The sequence below is a fragment of the Triturus cristatus genome, chromosome 10 (genome assembly GCF_964204655.1).
Source record: "Triturus cristatus chromosome 10, aTriCri1.1, whole genome shotgun sequence".
NCBI lineage: Eukaryota > Metazoa > Chordata > Amphibia > Caudata > Salamandridae > Triturus > Triturus cristatus.
Window position 1 is genome coordinate 268,412,307 of NC_140593.1, and position 16,808 is coordinate 268,429,114.

The following is a 16,808-nucleotide window of genomic DNA, read 5'->3' on the forward strand; positions in this document are numbered from 1 at the left end:
GCAGCAGGTCATTCCATGCTTTAGGAACGATGTCGGAGAAGGCCCTACCACTGGATCTGGTTTTGCATATGCGTTGAAAAGGAGTATGAAGGAGTCTGGCTGAGCGGAGGTGTCTGGATGAGTTGTGGAAGTGGTTGTAGCTATTGAAGTAAGCAGGTTTAGTGTTATGCAGTGCTTGGAGGGTGTGGGTGAGGAGTTTGAACTGTGCCTGACAGTGTGGTATCGAGGTGGTTACTGGTATGGTAGGTGAAGCATCTATTTATGAATATTGCTAGCACTCTGGCCGAGTAAGGCAACAGGTCTGTAGTAGGCAAACATTGATGGATATGCGTGGGGCTTCTTGGGCAGATGGAGAACAGTGGAGTGTTGGTCCGATGAGAGGGAGCAACTCAGGATAGCTTTGAGTTATTATTATTATTATTTTTATTTTATTTTATTTTTTAATTAAGAAGTTTTGTATAGCGCTGGCCAGCCCTTCAGGGTATCGGAGCGCTTTACAACAGATTTAAAGCAGAAATCACATAAAAAGGTATAGGTAAACATAAATGTTCAGAAGACCCAGTATGCTGAGCATCATTGAGGTAGGGAATTCCTGCGCTAGTCTTGATGAGTGCACAGTGTCTTGGGCTAAACCTCATTCCGTGAGGAGGGAACGAGGAGGGGGGTCTGGGAGAGGGGAAGAGGTAGGTAGTGGTGGAACATTGTCAAGGGGCTGTAAAGTGCAGGAAGAGGTAGGTTGCGGTGGAACATTGTCAAGTGGCTGCAGAGTTCAGGAAGAGTTAGGTTGTAGTGGAACATTGTCAAGGGGCTGCAGAGTGCAGGCTTGTGCGTTTCAGCGGCGGTTCTCGGTTCGGGAAGGCACGGTTGAGGTAGAGTTCTTTTAGGAGTCTTTTGAATTTTATAAAGGAAGGATAGTCCTGATATCGGCTGGGATGGACTTCCAGATTTTGGGTGCGTTTCCAGCGAAGGATCGTGCAGCGTTTTTTTGTTTGCGTGTTTTCATAGGGATGAGTAGCAGGGTGTTGGAGCTCCTGAGGTTTCTTTTCTGGCCGGCTTTCTTGAGTTTGGAGGCCAGGTATTCTCTGAGTGCGGGTGATAAGTGGTCGTATTTCTTAACTCCGGTGACCATTCTGGCAGCTGCACTGAGAGTTGTTTTGAGGGGAGCTAGGTGGGATCGAGCTGTACCGGTGAGGACTGCGTTCCCATAGTCGAGTCTAGATAGCACCAGTGATCGGGTGGCTTGTTTGATGTCCTTGGGCAGGATGAAGGGCTTAATTTTGTTGAGAAGCTTCAGATTGAGGAAAGCACTCTTCGCGGAGATCTTAAGGTGTTTGGTCATGTTCAGTTTTGGATCTAGGATGATTCCTAGAGATTTTACCGAGTTAGCCAGGGTGAGATTACCGTTGAGGGCATCGATTGCTTTTAGCCACTCTATGATTTGAGGGTTTTCTTCTTTGTTGGAGATGAGGAGGATTTCGGTTTTGTCTTGATTGAGTTTAAGGTGGTTTGTTGATAGCCAGTGTTGAACTTCTCTAAGATTGTTGTTGAGTCTTAGAATGTCGTTAATGGAGGAGGTTTTCAAGTAGATCTGGGTGTCATCTGCATATAGGTGGAAGGGGATGTTGGCTTTTTTGAGTAGGGTGGTGAGTAGTTCCATGTATATGTTGGGGGGAGAGCACTGAGGCTTGAGGGACACCTCTGCTGATGGGGTGTAGGTCGGAGGAAAAAGGTTTTGATTTTTACCCCTTGGGAGCGGTTGTGTAAGAAGGAGGAGAACCATTGTAGGACCACCCTGTCTGCACCTACTCTGTCTTGGAGAGCTTTGATGAGTAGATTGTGATCAACCGTGTCAAAGGCTGCCGATAGGTCCAGGAGGATGAGTAGGCAGCATTGGTCAGTATCTAGAGACTTGTGGATGTCATCCACGATGTTAAAGATCGCGGTTTCAGTGCTACAGCCTTTTCTGAAGCCCGATTGGTGGGATCTAGCAGGTTGATGTTGTCCATGTGCTGGGTCAGTTGTAGGAGAACGCACTTTTCAAGGATTTTGGATAGGAAGGGGAGATTGGAAACAGGTCTGAAGTTGTTCAGATCGTTGGTGTCTAGGCCTGGCTTTTCCAATAGTGGTGTGACTTGGCCAACTTTGAAGCAGTCTGATATGATGCCGGTTTTCAAGGAGCTGTTTATGATTTCGCACCAGAGTGGGGCAAGGAAGAGTTTTAGCTTTTTGGTCAATTGGGTGGGTACAGGATCGAAGGACGTGGAATGCGGGCTTGGAAGAGGAGATCAGTTTAAGCATCTCAGCTTCAAGTACGGAGTCGAATGATTTCCAGGCTTTAGTGGGGAAGTTGCATGTGTTGGTTTTGATTGTTGGGGTTGGGTTTGTTGCCGGAGGGATTGAGGTTGATGTCTAGTGATAGCTCAATCTTGGTGATTTTGTCGTTGAAGAAGTTGGAGAAGTTGTCACACAGGTCTTTGGAGGTCTAGACTGGTGTTGCAGAGGTCTTGGAAGTTTGTTGGCTGATTGTGTTAAAGAGTTCTTTGGGCCTGTTTTTCGCGTTATCCAGAGCGGGGCAGAAAAAGGTGTTTTTTTCGTTGTTGATGTGGTTTTTGTATTTCCTTCGGGCTGCTTTGAGTTGCTCGCGAAGGCTTGTAGAGGGATTGTTCCTCCATAGACGTTCTGTAGCTCTAAGTTGTCTCCTTTCAGCGTTAATGTCCGTGTTGAACCAGGATCTGGAAGGAATGTTCCTTGTTTTTTTTAGTTTCAGGGGGGCTCGTTGGTCTAGGATGGACGTCAGAGTTGTGTTGTAGTGACACGTGAGTTCTGTTGTGGAGAGACCGTCTGGGGAGATGGGCAGGAGCGTGCTTATCTTTTTTTCTAGGTCGACCATGTTGATCTGTGTTAGGTTTCTCGTCCATGTGGGGGGGCTTGGATGGGAGGTTGGTACATGATCGGTTGCGTGATGTGGAATAGGATTAAGTGGTGGTCTGACCAGTCAACCGGTAAGATGTGGTCTATTGTGATTGTGTTGTGTTGGGCGATGATGGCATCCAGGATTGCTCCTTTGCTATGGGTTTCTTCTGAGCAGTGCTGGGTAAGGTTGTTGCTATGTAAAAGCTCATTCAGGTTTTGTATTAGTGAGCTGTTTTTTTCGTTCCAGTGTAGGTTGAGGCCGCCCAGAATTAGGTTGTTGGTGTCTCGGAGTGAGTAGTGAGCAACCAGGTCTGACAGGTGTTCAGTGAATGTGGTGGTGTTGCCTGGGGGATGGTATAGGAGATGGCAGTGTAGTGTCTTGTTGTCGCTTGTGTTAATGTTGGCGGTTAGGCATTCAAAGGTGTTCTAGTTGAAGGTATCTATTTTGGTCACGGACATGTTGCTGTTAGGAATGATTGCTAAACCCCCGCCTCTTTGGTCTTTTCGGTCTTTGTTAATGATTGTAAAGCCTGTGGGTACGAGAGTATCAATGATTGGAGGCGAGCAGTTGTTTAGCCAGGTCTTGTGATGAAGGCTATGTCTATGCCATGGGTGAGGATGGATTCTGCTAGCTCTGTGGCATGTTTGGTGGCTGATCTGCAGTTTATGAGCATGCAGTTGGTAGGGGGTGTCTTTTTTTGTTTTCTTACTTAGGGGTGCCATGGGGATTGTGGTGAGGGAGGCTGGGGGTCTAGGGGGTTTCGGAGTGGAGTGATCTCTTCTGAATCCGGTGATCACCTGGATCGTGGATTGGGGGATGGCCGTAGAGGGGGTGTCACACGAGGAGGCCAGCTCTGCCGCTTCATCTGAGGACATAGCCTGCATGGTTCTTTTGGGTCTCAGTGTGTGACTCGACAGGGGGGATGAGATCCAACTGCGTCGTGTAGCCTTGGGGAGCCTTTGGTGTGTGGGGTTGGAGACGGTGGGAGAACAGTGGGGATTTTTGGAAGGCATGCGAAGCATAGCGAGATTGGTTAGGGTTTCGTTAAAGCCCTGTATTATAGTAGCTAATTGGCTTTCAAGCAGGGAGAGACGCTGCCCCGTCTCTTCCGGGGTGGGTGGTTTCTGGGCGGGGTCCTCCCGAGGGGTAGAAAGCCTGATGATGTTGTGTTGTCATCTAGTAGTTATTGTGTTGTTCGTGAGGGCTTTGAGATAGGTAGTGGACGTGGGGTGAGGTGGGTCATGTTGTGTCAACTGCGTTCTTTTGCAAGTGGGTATAGGAAGGTGGTTGGAAGTCTTAGACTGTGTATTGTGGTCGATCGGTGTTATTTGGAGAGGTTTATGAGCGGGGGCTGTTAGAGGGGATGATTTGGTAGGGGAGGGGGAGCCATGTTATTGGTGCCAGAGGTGTCTCGTGGTGGAGAGCAGGAGTTTATTATAGAGGGCGCAGGAATGGTGTGTGTGTTCAGCTGGGGGGTCCGGTTGTTCGGGTGGAAGGGGTAGGATGGCCGGGGAAGATGTGTGTGAGAGGAAGTAGTCCGAAGTGAGGGGAAGAGGGAGTCAAATGCCTCAAGGTTGTCGTTGTTAGCTTGGATCAGGACTGTGCCGTTGGAGTTTTGCTCTTATGGGTATCAGCTTTTTGGTGAAGACATGATTGGAGTGAGGGCAAGAGTTCAGAGGGGCCCCAGAGCGGATGAACCACATGGTGGCAGGGGTCTCGTCCATTCCAACAGTGACCCCCTGTGTTCGGTGTTGTTTCTTTGAACAAGACGGAGAGGCATGTTGCACGGTTCGTCTTTCTGGCTGGAGCTCAAAGTTGCTGTACAAGGAGGACATTTTGCTGTAGAGGAATTGTGAGATGATGTTGAATTCTCTGCCGGGCATGTGCTGTGTATCCTGCCTGGCGATCTTGTAGCCTGGTGGATGGCTGTGGTAATGTTGGGGGACTGATGTGGGGTTCATCAACAGGTTTGTGAGGAACAGCAGGTCCCAAATCTCAGTGGTGTGTTTTGTGTGGCGAGCTGGTGTTGAGAAGCATGCATGAGTGTGTGTTATGTGGATGTGGGCTGCTCTGTGCAAGTGTGAGAGAGTCAGGTGTTGTGTGCTGTTGGTGCAGGAATGGTGAGCAGTGGGTGTGGCAGTGATAATGAGAAGTGGCAAGAGCGATAGGAGAACGCTTACTCAGTGTTGTGTGACGTGGCACAGCAGCATTGGAGCAGCGGGGGTCGCAGGTGTGGAAGGTCACTTTGGGGTAGTGGAGGGGGGGCGAACTGGGTTCCGGTTGCTGGGCGCAGGCATCGAACCGATGGGCACAGATCCTATATCATTTTAAATTCATTAGCCTGCATGATGAAAGATGTGAAGGCTGAATTTGTGTTTACCAGCATCACCACAGTGAGAATAAAGAGATGATATCTTGTTTGAGATTTGGAGGCTTTTGGATTATAGTGAAAAAAAAGAACTTGTGCAATGTTTTAAAATAGGATATGATAGAAGTAACAGAATATGGTTGAGCAGCCAAACAATGGAAGGCATCAATGAGCATCAGTTTCTAAGAAATGAACAACACTTGTGAACCAGTACCATGCAGAGTGTCCCATGGTTTTAACATTTGGATTACTATATTTGGAATCCTTTGGACTCCTTGACACACAGGAAGTGTTGACAGCCAGTGCATCACTCTAGCAAGTTCGTAGATTTATATAGCGTGGCTTATCACCTGTGACGGTATTCAGGCACTGTGCATGGGCACTCGGAGATTGGGTGATTTGCCCAGAATCACAGTATGTTGCATCAAATTGATGAGAAGCAGTTCGAAGTTGGTGTACGTGGAGTCGAAGCCCTGCACCAGACCAAACACGGTCCTCGAAGAAGGTGAAGGCATTGAGGAGGAGCACTGATCGGAACCCGCGGGCAAGTCTGAAAGGAGAGATATTGAGCTGCGCCATAATACCAAGAAATGTCTCGAGCTAAACAAAAAGACAGCAACAAAGACAACCTGGTACAAGAAACAGAAAACTCACTCACTGTCAAGGATGAGAGAAGTGCTATACGACTTCCGAGCGGGAATGGAGACCCAAGCTCAAGCACAAGGCCAGTGCTCACAGAAGGTGCAGATTCAGTGTATCCTGCGATATTCTTTACCCACCCAATATTAGACCCTGAGGATGATGCACACTATATTCCCAATAAATCGAGTCAAGCAGCAGAAGATCCTATACCAGATAGAACAGTATTTTGTTGATGGCTCTTCTACTATTGACAAGGAGGCAGCAATTAGACGCACAGGTGCAGCAGTAGTCAATGCAGAAAAGCCCGCTTCCTCTGATACAATGCATATAGTAGCACAGAGGACATTACCTGCACATTGTTCCGCACCAGCAGCAGAATGAACAGCAATAATATTGTCCCTTTAGTTAGGAGCAGGAGCAATCATTACACTATATTCAGATTCAGCATATGTGACAACCATGACCAAAAGGCCCTTCTAAAGCCCTTCATCTGGACTTTGTGAATATGATCGATAGGTGCAGTAACTATAGGTACCACATAGTGGTGGTCTGCCCATTTTCCCAGATAGATTGAAGCAGGACCATGCGTCCATTGTGATGCTAAATCATCAGCTACATTCCTAATTCGTGAAATAATTCCACGATGGGGAGTTCCAGAAGGGATAAGATACAATATTTGTACATATTACAACATAGTTAAGAATAAAACACAAGTTGTCCTTCATGTACCACCCTCAAAGTAATGGTATTGTCAAGCACGTGACAGGCCTCTTGAAGAGTAAAATGAGTAAACTATGAGCTACATTACACAAGAAATGGTTATACAGTTTGCCAATTGCACTCTTTGACCTTAGGAATACATCCTGTTCAGACCATCACTTGACACCCCACCAAACTGTGACAGGGAGATCTATGAATATCCAAGTCCCTGCCACTAGAAGTAAAGAGCAGGGAGAAAGCTCAGGATAGATCTTGAATGATGAGATGCACATCTATTTGTGTGAACTGATGAAATGTGCAAGATTCATCTCCAAGCATTTAACCAAGGAAAATCTTCTTTGCCAGCATTCTGCTGTTTGTTCTACCTAAAGCAACAGCTTGTTGGCTCCAGATAATACAGCGGAAGCTCCTGAAAACAATAGATACTACCAATGATGGCTTCCATGCCCAAAAGGAAGAGCTGCGTGCCATACAAATGATGGAAATGCAGCTTTGTTATGTACGGGACCTTATGACGGCCATCTATGGAGGGGCATGCAAGAAAATTCAGAACAGCGTGCTGCACCTTTATTCCAGCAAATGATGCGAACAATGGGACTTTATCAGAGGCTATACAAACACTGCATTATCTACAAAAGAAAATGGTAGATGAAGAAGGTGTCACAGATAGTTAGTTTAGTGGTTGGGTTTTATCACTGCTAAATTGGATGTCAGGACAGTTAGGGGACTTGCTGCCAACTATTGTGATCTTACTGCTAATATACTGTGTTGACAATTAATCCAAGCATATTGTATGTCTATAGGTGCAAAGGTGGGTGGGATGTTCCCAGTTTGGACAACAATGCAAGTAGTGGATTCACATGGCAACCTGTACCACCTAGTGCCAAGTACAGGCCAAATGAAGTAGTTGAAATATCAACTAGAGGGGGGAAAAGTTGTAGAAATTTTTTAAAATAAAAGATTCCATAGAAAATATAAAACACAAGAATATAGCGCAACAACAAACCCGGGCAGAAAACACACAGCTGTTTGTGGTTAAAAACCAGTTTAGGCCCAAATCTTGCACTGACACAAGTAAGGTAAAAAGTTCACTTGAGAGCACAATGGATTATGAAACTTGAAAGGGTTTCAGTTAAAGGCTAATTCGTTTTCAGTAAGGTTAAAAACATTTAGGATTATAAACACACAAGTCCATTGGCACACACTTCATGCCTCCAAACAGATTGTGGCCTCATTAGACCATGGGTGCAGGAAATCAAGTTAGCCCTGAGCACATGGAGGTTTAAAGGTGCCTGATTAGACAATGGGCGCAGGGAAGAAAATTTGTTCAGAGAACCCAGAAGTTTTAGATGTACAATGCTGAAACCACACACTTCATTTAAAATACATTTACCATGAATGCACATGCATTCAGGTTGCAGACGAACGTTTCATTTACCAAGTATTGTTTGGAATGCAATAAAGAATGTGTAATGGATTACGTCAGAATCTGGGGTTATGGGGTCGCATGTCTTAAGTGTTTTTTCTCACTTAAATCTGTATTTTGCAAGTCACTTAATATTTACTGTTAGTAATAAACCACTGTACGATGGTAAATAAAAAGAGATGCCTGTGAGCAGGCTGAGGCAGACTGAAGTGCAGTCTGTGGTGTGTGTGTTGAAGGTTTTTCTCCCTGTCGCAACAGTAACAAGCATTGGCATAGCCAATAGCTCTTGCTTTTGGGACCTTATAAGTATTTAGATATGCAGCACAATATCCTTGATGCAACAACATCAAGTGTTGCATGGCCAAACACTTATAAGGTGCCAAAGGCGAGACCTATTGGCTATGCCAATGCTTGTTGTTGATTGAGTGGGGTGATAGCATAAAATAACTGAACACTGACAAATGCAATAGGTCTCCCATACAAAAGAGCTGTTGGATTTGTTAATGTTTTTAAGTCATGTTGTACAGCAGCTAGACTGCTGTGCAGCAAGACAGAAAGTAAATAAAAAGCACTATTATGCAACCAGTGCTGGGCCCATCATAATTATTTTTATTGCTGACAGGAGGGCAGATGGAAGGCATCACGGAGGGAGGCCATGAACCATGAAAGGAGTGAGGAAAAAAGCCTTATAATGTACAGCAACAAGATGGTTTGTAGGAAAGCAATGACAAAAGGAGGGAGGCTGTGTACGTGGTTGAGAGCTTTAAAAAAAAATATATCATGCAGGCAGCACAATCATACCCATTTTTGCCATAGCAGGTTGGTGGAGGGGGCAACAGCTGTGGCAGGAGGATGCAAGCAGCAAAATGGAGAGTGGGCAGGCAAGCAACAATATGGGTGGCAGAAAGATGTTTGAGGGGTAAGCAACAACACTGAGGGCGGAAGGGAGCAGAAAAAACATGGAGAGCTGGAGGTGCAAGCAACAACAGAGATAGTAGGAGGAGGGTGGGATGGTGCAAACAACAACAGCACAGACAGTGGGAGGGAGCAGGGAACAATACGGACAGCGGAAGGGAACAAGCAACAACATGGACAACAGGTGGGCAAAGCAACAACATGGACTGCAATGGGAGAGCAGGAGGGGGAAGCAACAAAATTGAGGAGGCTCAACCAACACTTACAGCGAGAGGGGTCAAACAACAACACAGCCAACAGGAGTAGGGCAGCAGGCGACATGCACCAACATGACAGCAGACAGGACAAGCAACAGGAAGAAAGCGGGCATGGAGAAGAGAAATCGGGCATGAAATGACGCAGTCACAGAGTGAACAGAAGGGGCCAAGCAACATGAAAACATATGCACTCTAAAAGAGTACACTGGCAAAAGAAAACAAGCATTGGCCGCGTGGCCGTAAAAGTAACGCCGCGCGGCCATGAAAGTGAAAGTGATCGCGGTGAAAGTGATCGTGATGACGCACTCTGTGCAAAGCACGCGAGGGATGCGTGCGCCGCAGTTAGAGGCACTCTTGTGCATGTGACCGCAAGCTGGTGGCCACTTTGGTAGCACTTCGAGAAGCAGCTTACTAAATGTCTCCCCAGAGCAGCGCATGCGCTGGCTCAGTCGAGACCTAAAAAGCTCTCTTTGCACTGCCAAGATGAATCCATGCCTTCAATTATTATTGAAGGTTTATGTCACCCCGCAACAGGGACAGCATGTACAACAGAGGGAGGAAGGGTGGGAACAAGCAAAATGGACAACAGAGAAAGGGCAGGAGGGATGGAGGAATGCACGAAAATCAGGCAAGAAAAGAAATGAGGGCTGGAAGGGGCAAACAACACAAACAGCAAAAGCAGGGATAGCAGGTGAGTACAAACAATATGACAACAGACCATCCATAAAATTAAACGGACTGGATGCAATGATGCAAATAAATGCTTTTCAGATTATCTAAAAGTAGCTAAACTGGAACTTTGGCACTCCAAACACAAATGGCGCAACAATTACTCTCCTGATCTTCTTTATACGACAACTTAAAAAGTATAAACAGTTGATCAGGCAAGGTAAAGCTAGTTTTTTTATCAGTCAAATCTTGAAAACCCTTAATGAATGCAAAGATATTATTAAAATCATCTCCGAACTTTAAAACCCTGACAGACTTTAGCCATCACACCCTCTCAAAATCTTTGCAATTCTCTAAATTCTTTCTTTATCAATAAGATTGAGACCATCAAAATGAGTATTCCCTTTTATCCCCCTACCCAATATTTTGCTTTCTGGCGACAGAAATACAAGTAATCTCTCGTCCTTCCCTGAGATCAGTAAAGACGACTGAATGGACCTACTGACAAAAGTTAAATCGGGGGTCACCCAAAGATACCTGTCCTCCAAGTGGTTTAAAAACAGTATTTACCGATTTTCAGGACTTGGAAAAGAAGAAAAATGTGTGTGAGGGTGAATGCAGCAGGAAGCGTAAAAGGAAAGAAAAATAAGCATTGGCAAAGCCAATAATTCTACCATTCACAAGCTGGTGTGATGGTTACTTTTTTTTTATTTTGAAGTATATGCTACAAAATGGAAAAAAAGCATATGTCCACCATACACTTCCATTAAAAGTTTTAAAATGAAAAACATTCACTTATGTCATACTTTCACTAGTAATGCTTATTAAATAACACCTTTAAGATGAACCATAATTGTTATTATTTGTCAATTAGACAACAATAAACCACAAGCTAATTAACTACTCAAATTGCAGGCAGCTACAGTGTTACAATGTCACTTAAACATTTTATACCAGCAACCTTAAAAAGGAGATTGAAAATAAATCACCATCTAACAGGCCACCCAATATGCAGGCAAAATAAAAAGCCACTATTTAAATAGAATACAAAATTAATTAAATAAAGCATTTTCAAAAAGATTTATCGCTGAAGAGAAAGGAACTTTTTTTAGGCAGCTGAGAATAATATGAACATACTTTGTGCAATCACTCAAAAGCAAGGGAACCAATGGGTTATGTGGGTTGGCCGATTACCATGCAGTGTGCTATGCTGGATGGAAATTAAATGTGAATGACAATTTAACGGGTGACATCCACAGGCAAAAAGCCTCTTATTGTATGTATATTATGTACTTTATTTTTTAAAGAACAGTCTGGCAAAACAGCTAAAGGGGTCCTCAAACCAGACCTAAAAAAAAGGGTTGAATTATATTTAAAGGTGAGCAGAATGGCAACTATTAGGGATTCAATGAATGTGAGTGGTCAGACGGCTATTAGAAAAAGAAACAAGCTTAATTCAATGTTGGATAACAAAAGGCACACTTCTTTAAAGTATTCCTCGGTTCAGGAAGTTCTTCAGCAAAAACTAAAGAGGCGAGTGATAGAGATAGGTGACAGCCTTTAATCAACAATGTTTTAGATAAAGCAGGGAACTACTCCTGTGATTACTCTTACACCCGGTTTGTGCAGTTGTTTATTAGGGTAACTTGTGTTGTCCTTCAAAAACAAAAACATTCAATTGACAGAAACAATTCGACCTCGAGAAAAGGGGTGAGTGGTGACCGGCTTGCAAAGAGTTTAGAGCACAAGCATCCCTCCCCACCTCCCCATATATGGCGGCCGCTGCGCGGTGAGGACAGCGACCCATGACCTTGCCTGGTAGGTCGCTACCCCCCCGCTGCAGCTCCGACTGCACCCCGCTGACGCCTACTGCCGCCGCTGACGTCGAGGCCCTCCACCACCCGCAGGCTACCACCTGTGCCTCATCCCTGGTGGCCAGTGGTGGCCTTAGGTTTGTATCTGCTCTCTGTTGTGCCTGTAACTCTGTCTGCCCGTCTCTCTCCTGTACTCCGCTGCCCTCGTTCCTCTTTTGTACCCACCTTCCCCCCGCTGCGACCTCCTTTACTTCTGTGCCCCCTTTTTGCTTCTGTACCCCTTTTTTGCATTGTCTCCTACCCGCGACTGCTCCACTGCTCCCGTCCCCGCCGCTGCTTCCCCTGCGGCCCCGCCCCCTCCGCACCCATTCGCTGCCCCTGCCACACACCTCCCGCCTCCCAGGTGCTTTTCCCTCCCCACCTCCCCATATATGGCAGCCTCTGCGCGGTGAGGAGAGCGACCCTTGACCTTGTCTGGTAGGTCGCTCCCCCCCCCCGCTGCAGCTCCGCCTGCACCCCCGCTGACGCCTACTGCCGCCGCTGAAGTCGAGGCCCTCCACCACCCGCAGGCTACCGCCTGCGCCTCATCCCTGGTGGCCAGTGGTGGCCTTAGGTTTGTATCTGCTCTCTGTTGTGCCTGTAACTCTGTCTGCCTGTCTCTCTCCTGTACTCCGCTGCCCTCGTTCTGCACACCCGTTCCTCTTTTGTACCACCCCGCTTGCCGCTGCGACCTCCTTTACTTCTGTGACCCCTTTTTGCTTCTGTACCCCTTTTTTGCCTTGTCTCCTACCCGCGACCGCTCTGCTGCTCCCGTCCCCGCCGCTGCTTCCTTGTGGCCCCGCCCCCTCCGCGCCCTTTCGCTGCCCCTGCCACACGCCTCCCAGCTGCTCCTCCCTCCCCACCTCCCCATATATGGCGGCCGCGCCACTGGCGCGCCTAAGGCAAGCCTGTCGGCGCCCGTCCGCGCCGGGACCGCGCCCAGCGCCAGAACCCCTGGCCCCCGCACCAGCCATGAAGACCGCCTCCGCTACAACGCCAACACCTTTGTCGCTCTCAACCCAGGAAGGACCCACACCTGCTGCAAGGCCGCCCCGAAGCGCACCCACGGTCCCATCGCCTGCCGGAACTGCAGCTTCTCCTGCCTCGAAGGCGCAGTGACACCCGCCACAACGGAACCCAACCAGCTCAGATGCATTCTGATCAACACTCGCTCCGCACGCAAACACGCCGTCGAGCTCTGGGACCTACTCGACACCACATCCCCGGATGTCGCCTTCCTGACCGAGACCTGGATGAACGAAGCCTCCTCTCCAGACATCGCCATAGCCATCCCCGACCCGCAGAGACCGCACCAACGGAGCCGGTGGAGGAATCGCCATTGTCCACAAGAACACCATCAGGGTCTCAACAAACACCAACGACACTCTCAGCACCGCAGAACACATGCACTTCCAGATCCACACGAACCCCAAGACCACCCTAAGAGGCACCCTTGTCTACAGACCGCCAGGACCATGACCACAATTCTGCGACTCCATCGCCGACCTCATCAGCACCCACGCGCTGACCTCCACCGACTACATCCTCCTCAGAGGCCTGAACTATCATCTGGAGAACAACTCCTCCACCCTGATCGACAACCTCACCAACCTCGGACTTAAACAGCTTGTCACGACGCCGACCCACATCGCCGGTCACATGCTTGATGCCATCTTCTCCTCAAGCCCCCACGTCGCCTTCAGCCACGCCTCCGAACTCACCTGGGCAGACCACCACTGCATCCACTTCTCCTTCCGAAAACCCCTCACACACCACCGCACTCTACAGATCCCCCGCCGCTGCTGGAGCAAAGTCACTGAAGAACAACTACAGACGAACCTCGCACTCAACCCCACCAACCCCGACGATGGTACACGCACCCTCAGACGCTGGATGGACGACTGCGCCAACACCTTAGCCCCGCTGAAAAAGCCTACCAACAGAGACACCAGCAAGAGAGCCAGCTGGTTCACCCCGGAACTCCTAGCATCAAAGCGCACCTGCCGTAAATTGGAGAACAAATGGCACAGCGACAAGACGCCGGACAGCCGTGCTGCCCACAAAGACGCCATCCGCAACCACCACCACATCATCAGGACCGCCAAAAGGACCTCCTTCAAAGACCGCCTTGACAACAACGCACACAACAGCAAGGAGCTCTTCAACATCGTGAAGGAACTCTCCAACCCCAGCTCCAGCGCCAACGACATCCCGCCGTCACAAGCCCTATGCGACTCCCTCGCCACCTTCTTTCACCGAAAGATCACCAACATCCATGACAGCTTCAATCCCTGGATGACCCCTACAGGCCTCGACACGCCGGACCCACCGCACCCCACCGACCAGGACTCCCTGACAACCTGGGCCAACGTGAGCATCGAGGACACAATTAAGACCATGGGCACAATCCACTCCAGCTCCCCGTCTGACCCTCTCAACATCATCAACCTCTCCTTCGAGACTGCTACCTTCCCTGAGAGCTGGAAGCACGCCGAGATCAACGCCCTACAACAGCATCCTGGACCCCTCCCAGTCAGGATTCAGCAGCAACCACAGCACCGAGACCGCCCTCATCGCCGCCACAGACGACATCAGGATCCTGCTAGACAACGGCGACCCTCATCCTCCTGGACCTCTCCGCCGCCTTCGACACCGTCTGCCACCGCACACTACGCATGCGCCTCCACGACACAGGGATCCGAGACAAGGCCCTGGACTGGACCACCTCCTTCCTCTCCGGCACAACTCAGAGTCCGCCTTCCCCGTTCCGGTCCGAAGCCTCCGAGATCATCTGCGGCGTCCTGCAGGGATCCTCCCTCAGCCCGACGCTGTTCAACATCTACGTGGCACCACTCGCACGCATCGCCCGACCTCAACATAATCTCCTACGCCGACGACATGCAGCTGATCCCTCTCCCTCACCAAGGACCCCCTCACCGCCAAATCCAACCTCCACCAGGGAATGAAGGCTGTCGCCGACTGGATGAAGGAAAGCCGACTTAAGCTGAACTCAGACAAGATGAAGATCCTGATCCTCGAGCCCAACCCCTCAGCATGGGACGACTCCTGGTGGCCCGCATCACTGGGGACAACCACGCACGCAACCTGGGAGTCATCCTCGACTCGAAACTCACCATGACCAAACAAGTCAACGCAGTCTCCTCTACTTGCTTCAACACCCTCCGTATGCTCCGTAAGATCTACAAACGGATCCCGACTGACACGAGGAAAACAGTCACCCAGGCCCTAGTCAGCAGCAGACTCGACTACGTAAACGCCCTCTACGCCGGAGCCTCGTCCAAGCTCATCAACAGACTGCAAAGAATCCAGAACGCCTCTGCACGCCTGATCCTCGGCGTCCCGCGCCGCGACCACATCACCCCCACCTAAGGAACCTGCACTGGCTCCCAGTCGACAGAAGAATCTCTTTCAAGCTCCTGGTCCACGCACACAAGGCACTCCACAAAACCGGCCCAGCCTATCTCAACAGTCGACTCTCCTTCTACATACCCAACAGGAAACTCCACTCCGCTGACCACGCCCTGGCCACGGTCCCGCGCATCCGTAGAACCACATCCGGAGGCAGGTCCTTCTCCCACCGCGCCGCCAAGACCTGGAACACCTTCCCCCTCAACCTATGACAAACTGAAGACCTGCTGACCTTCAGGAGTCTACTCAAGACCTGGGTCTTCGACCAGTAGCAGTAGCAGCAGCAGCACCGCCCCCCCCCTCAGCGCCTTGAAACCCTTACGGGTAAGTAGTGCGCTTTATAAATTAACTGATTGATTGATCGATTGATTGAAGCATCCTACCAATAAATCCTGGCAACACCTCTGCAAGGCTTGCCTAAGCACTGCAGTCTACACTGCTCTGTCCCCAAGAATACTAAATGACTTCATATCACAACCGACGGCATGCACTTGTTTAACAAAAAGGTGCATTGTTATAGTTGTTGCCTTAATTCATCTAATTTGATTCAACTGAACTAAACACAACTGGAAAACATGATTTATAGAAGAAAAGTTAAGGATCAATACAGCACTGTGTGCTAAGTGACAAGGACTCAGTTGGCAATCTTATCTATTACAGGAATTGCACTGTGCACTGCTATCTCAAATGTACTGCGCGGTGTACAGCTGATATTAATACAGTGACCACCAGTGCACTACTTACACGGAACCTCCGTAAACTCAGCGTTATGCCAGTCGTCCGTAGGTGATGTTATTTGGCCATAATGTTAACACTTCCGGGTGCATGAAAACCAATCCGACAGCTAAACATAATATGAGAGTCATCTGGAGTGGGCGGTACTGCTAATGTGTAAAATGACCTAGGATTGGAGCATTGGTGGCACCCAAGCCAATCTTGGAGCGTCATATAGAAATCCGAAATGCTAATTGGCTGGTTGGTGTACACGTGCGTTTGTCCTATCCGCCCTCTTACAGTCAGCGTGTACCGCCTTCCTTAAATAAATAGGGTTAAGGTGGCACTGCAGCAGGTAACAGCGATCTAATTTGGGTTAATAAGGAAGCCGGTAAAGACAGCTTGCGTCGAGCCTGGCAAAGCAAATCGGGCTGTTGCTGCTTAACGCACGGTCGGGCCGATTCGCAGGTGATAAATGGGAGCGATGGTTGAGACTTGTGACGTTCTGTTTGAGGCTAATATTTGGGAGTGTTTCGGGGGTCAGTTTTGGCGTGACAAGTGACAACCCACCAGTACGTGGCGCTGTCGGGACCCGGTAGGTCACGGTGCGTTCCTATAAGGCCAAGGTGGCATTACTAGAATTTACCAACACTGGGTAGTAGACTGTTAATGATGTGACACCAGGGCTTTAAGTGGGATGAAAACTAGGGGGTCTGTGAAAGGGGCGTGGCTAATATAATTAAGGGCGCGGCTTAAAACACCTGAGCTAAAAATCTGTGCTTAGCATAGTATTCCGTCCGACTTGTATTTTGTTGTTTCTGTCATTCCATCTAATTATGATACTTAAAGTAACATCATACCTACAAGAAGTCAGGACTATTGGCTTTGTCAATAGTTGTTA

At 48.5% G+C, this 16,808-nt stretch overlaps 1 protein-coding gene across 1 annotated transcript in view; it reads right to left on the minus strand.

Annotated features, from left to right (window-relative positions):
- The window catches only part of VPS50 (VPS50 subunit of EARP/GARPII complex), a 748,521-nt gene extending 732,468 nt beyond the window's left edge, over nt 1–16,053 (minus strand). Inside the window, exon 1 of the mRNA XM_085630983.1 lies at nt 15,938–16,053. The gene's annotated coding sequence lies outside the window, so the exon portion shown is untranslated. The remainder of the gene's footprint in view (nt 1–15,937) is intronic.
- Nucleotides 16,054–16,808: the final 755 nt, after the last annotated feature.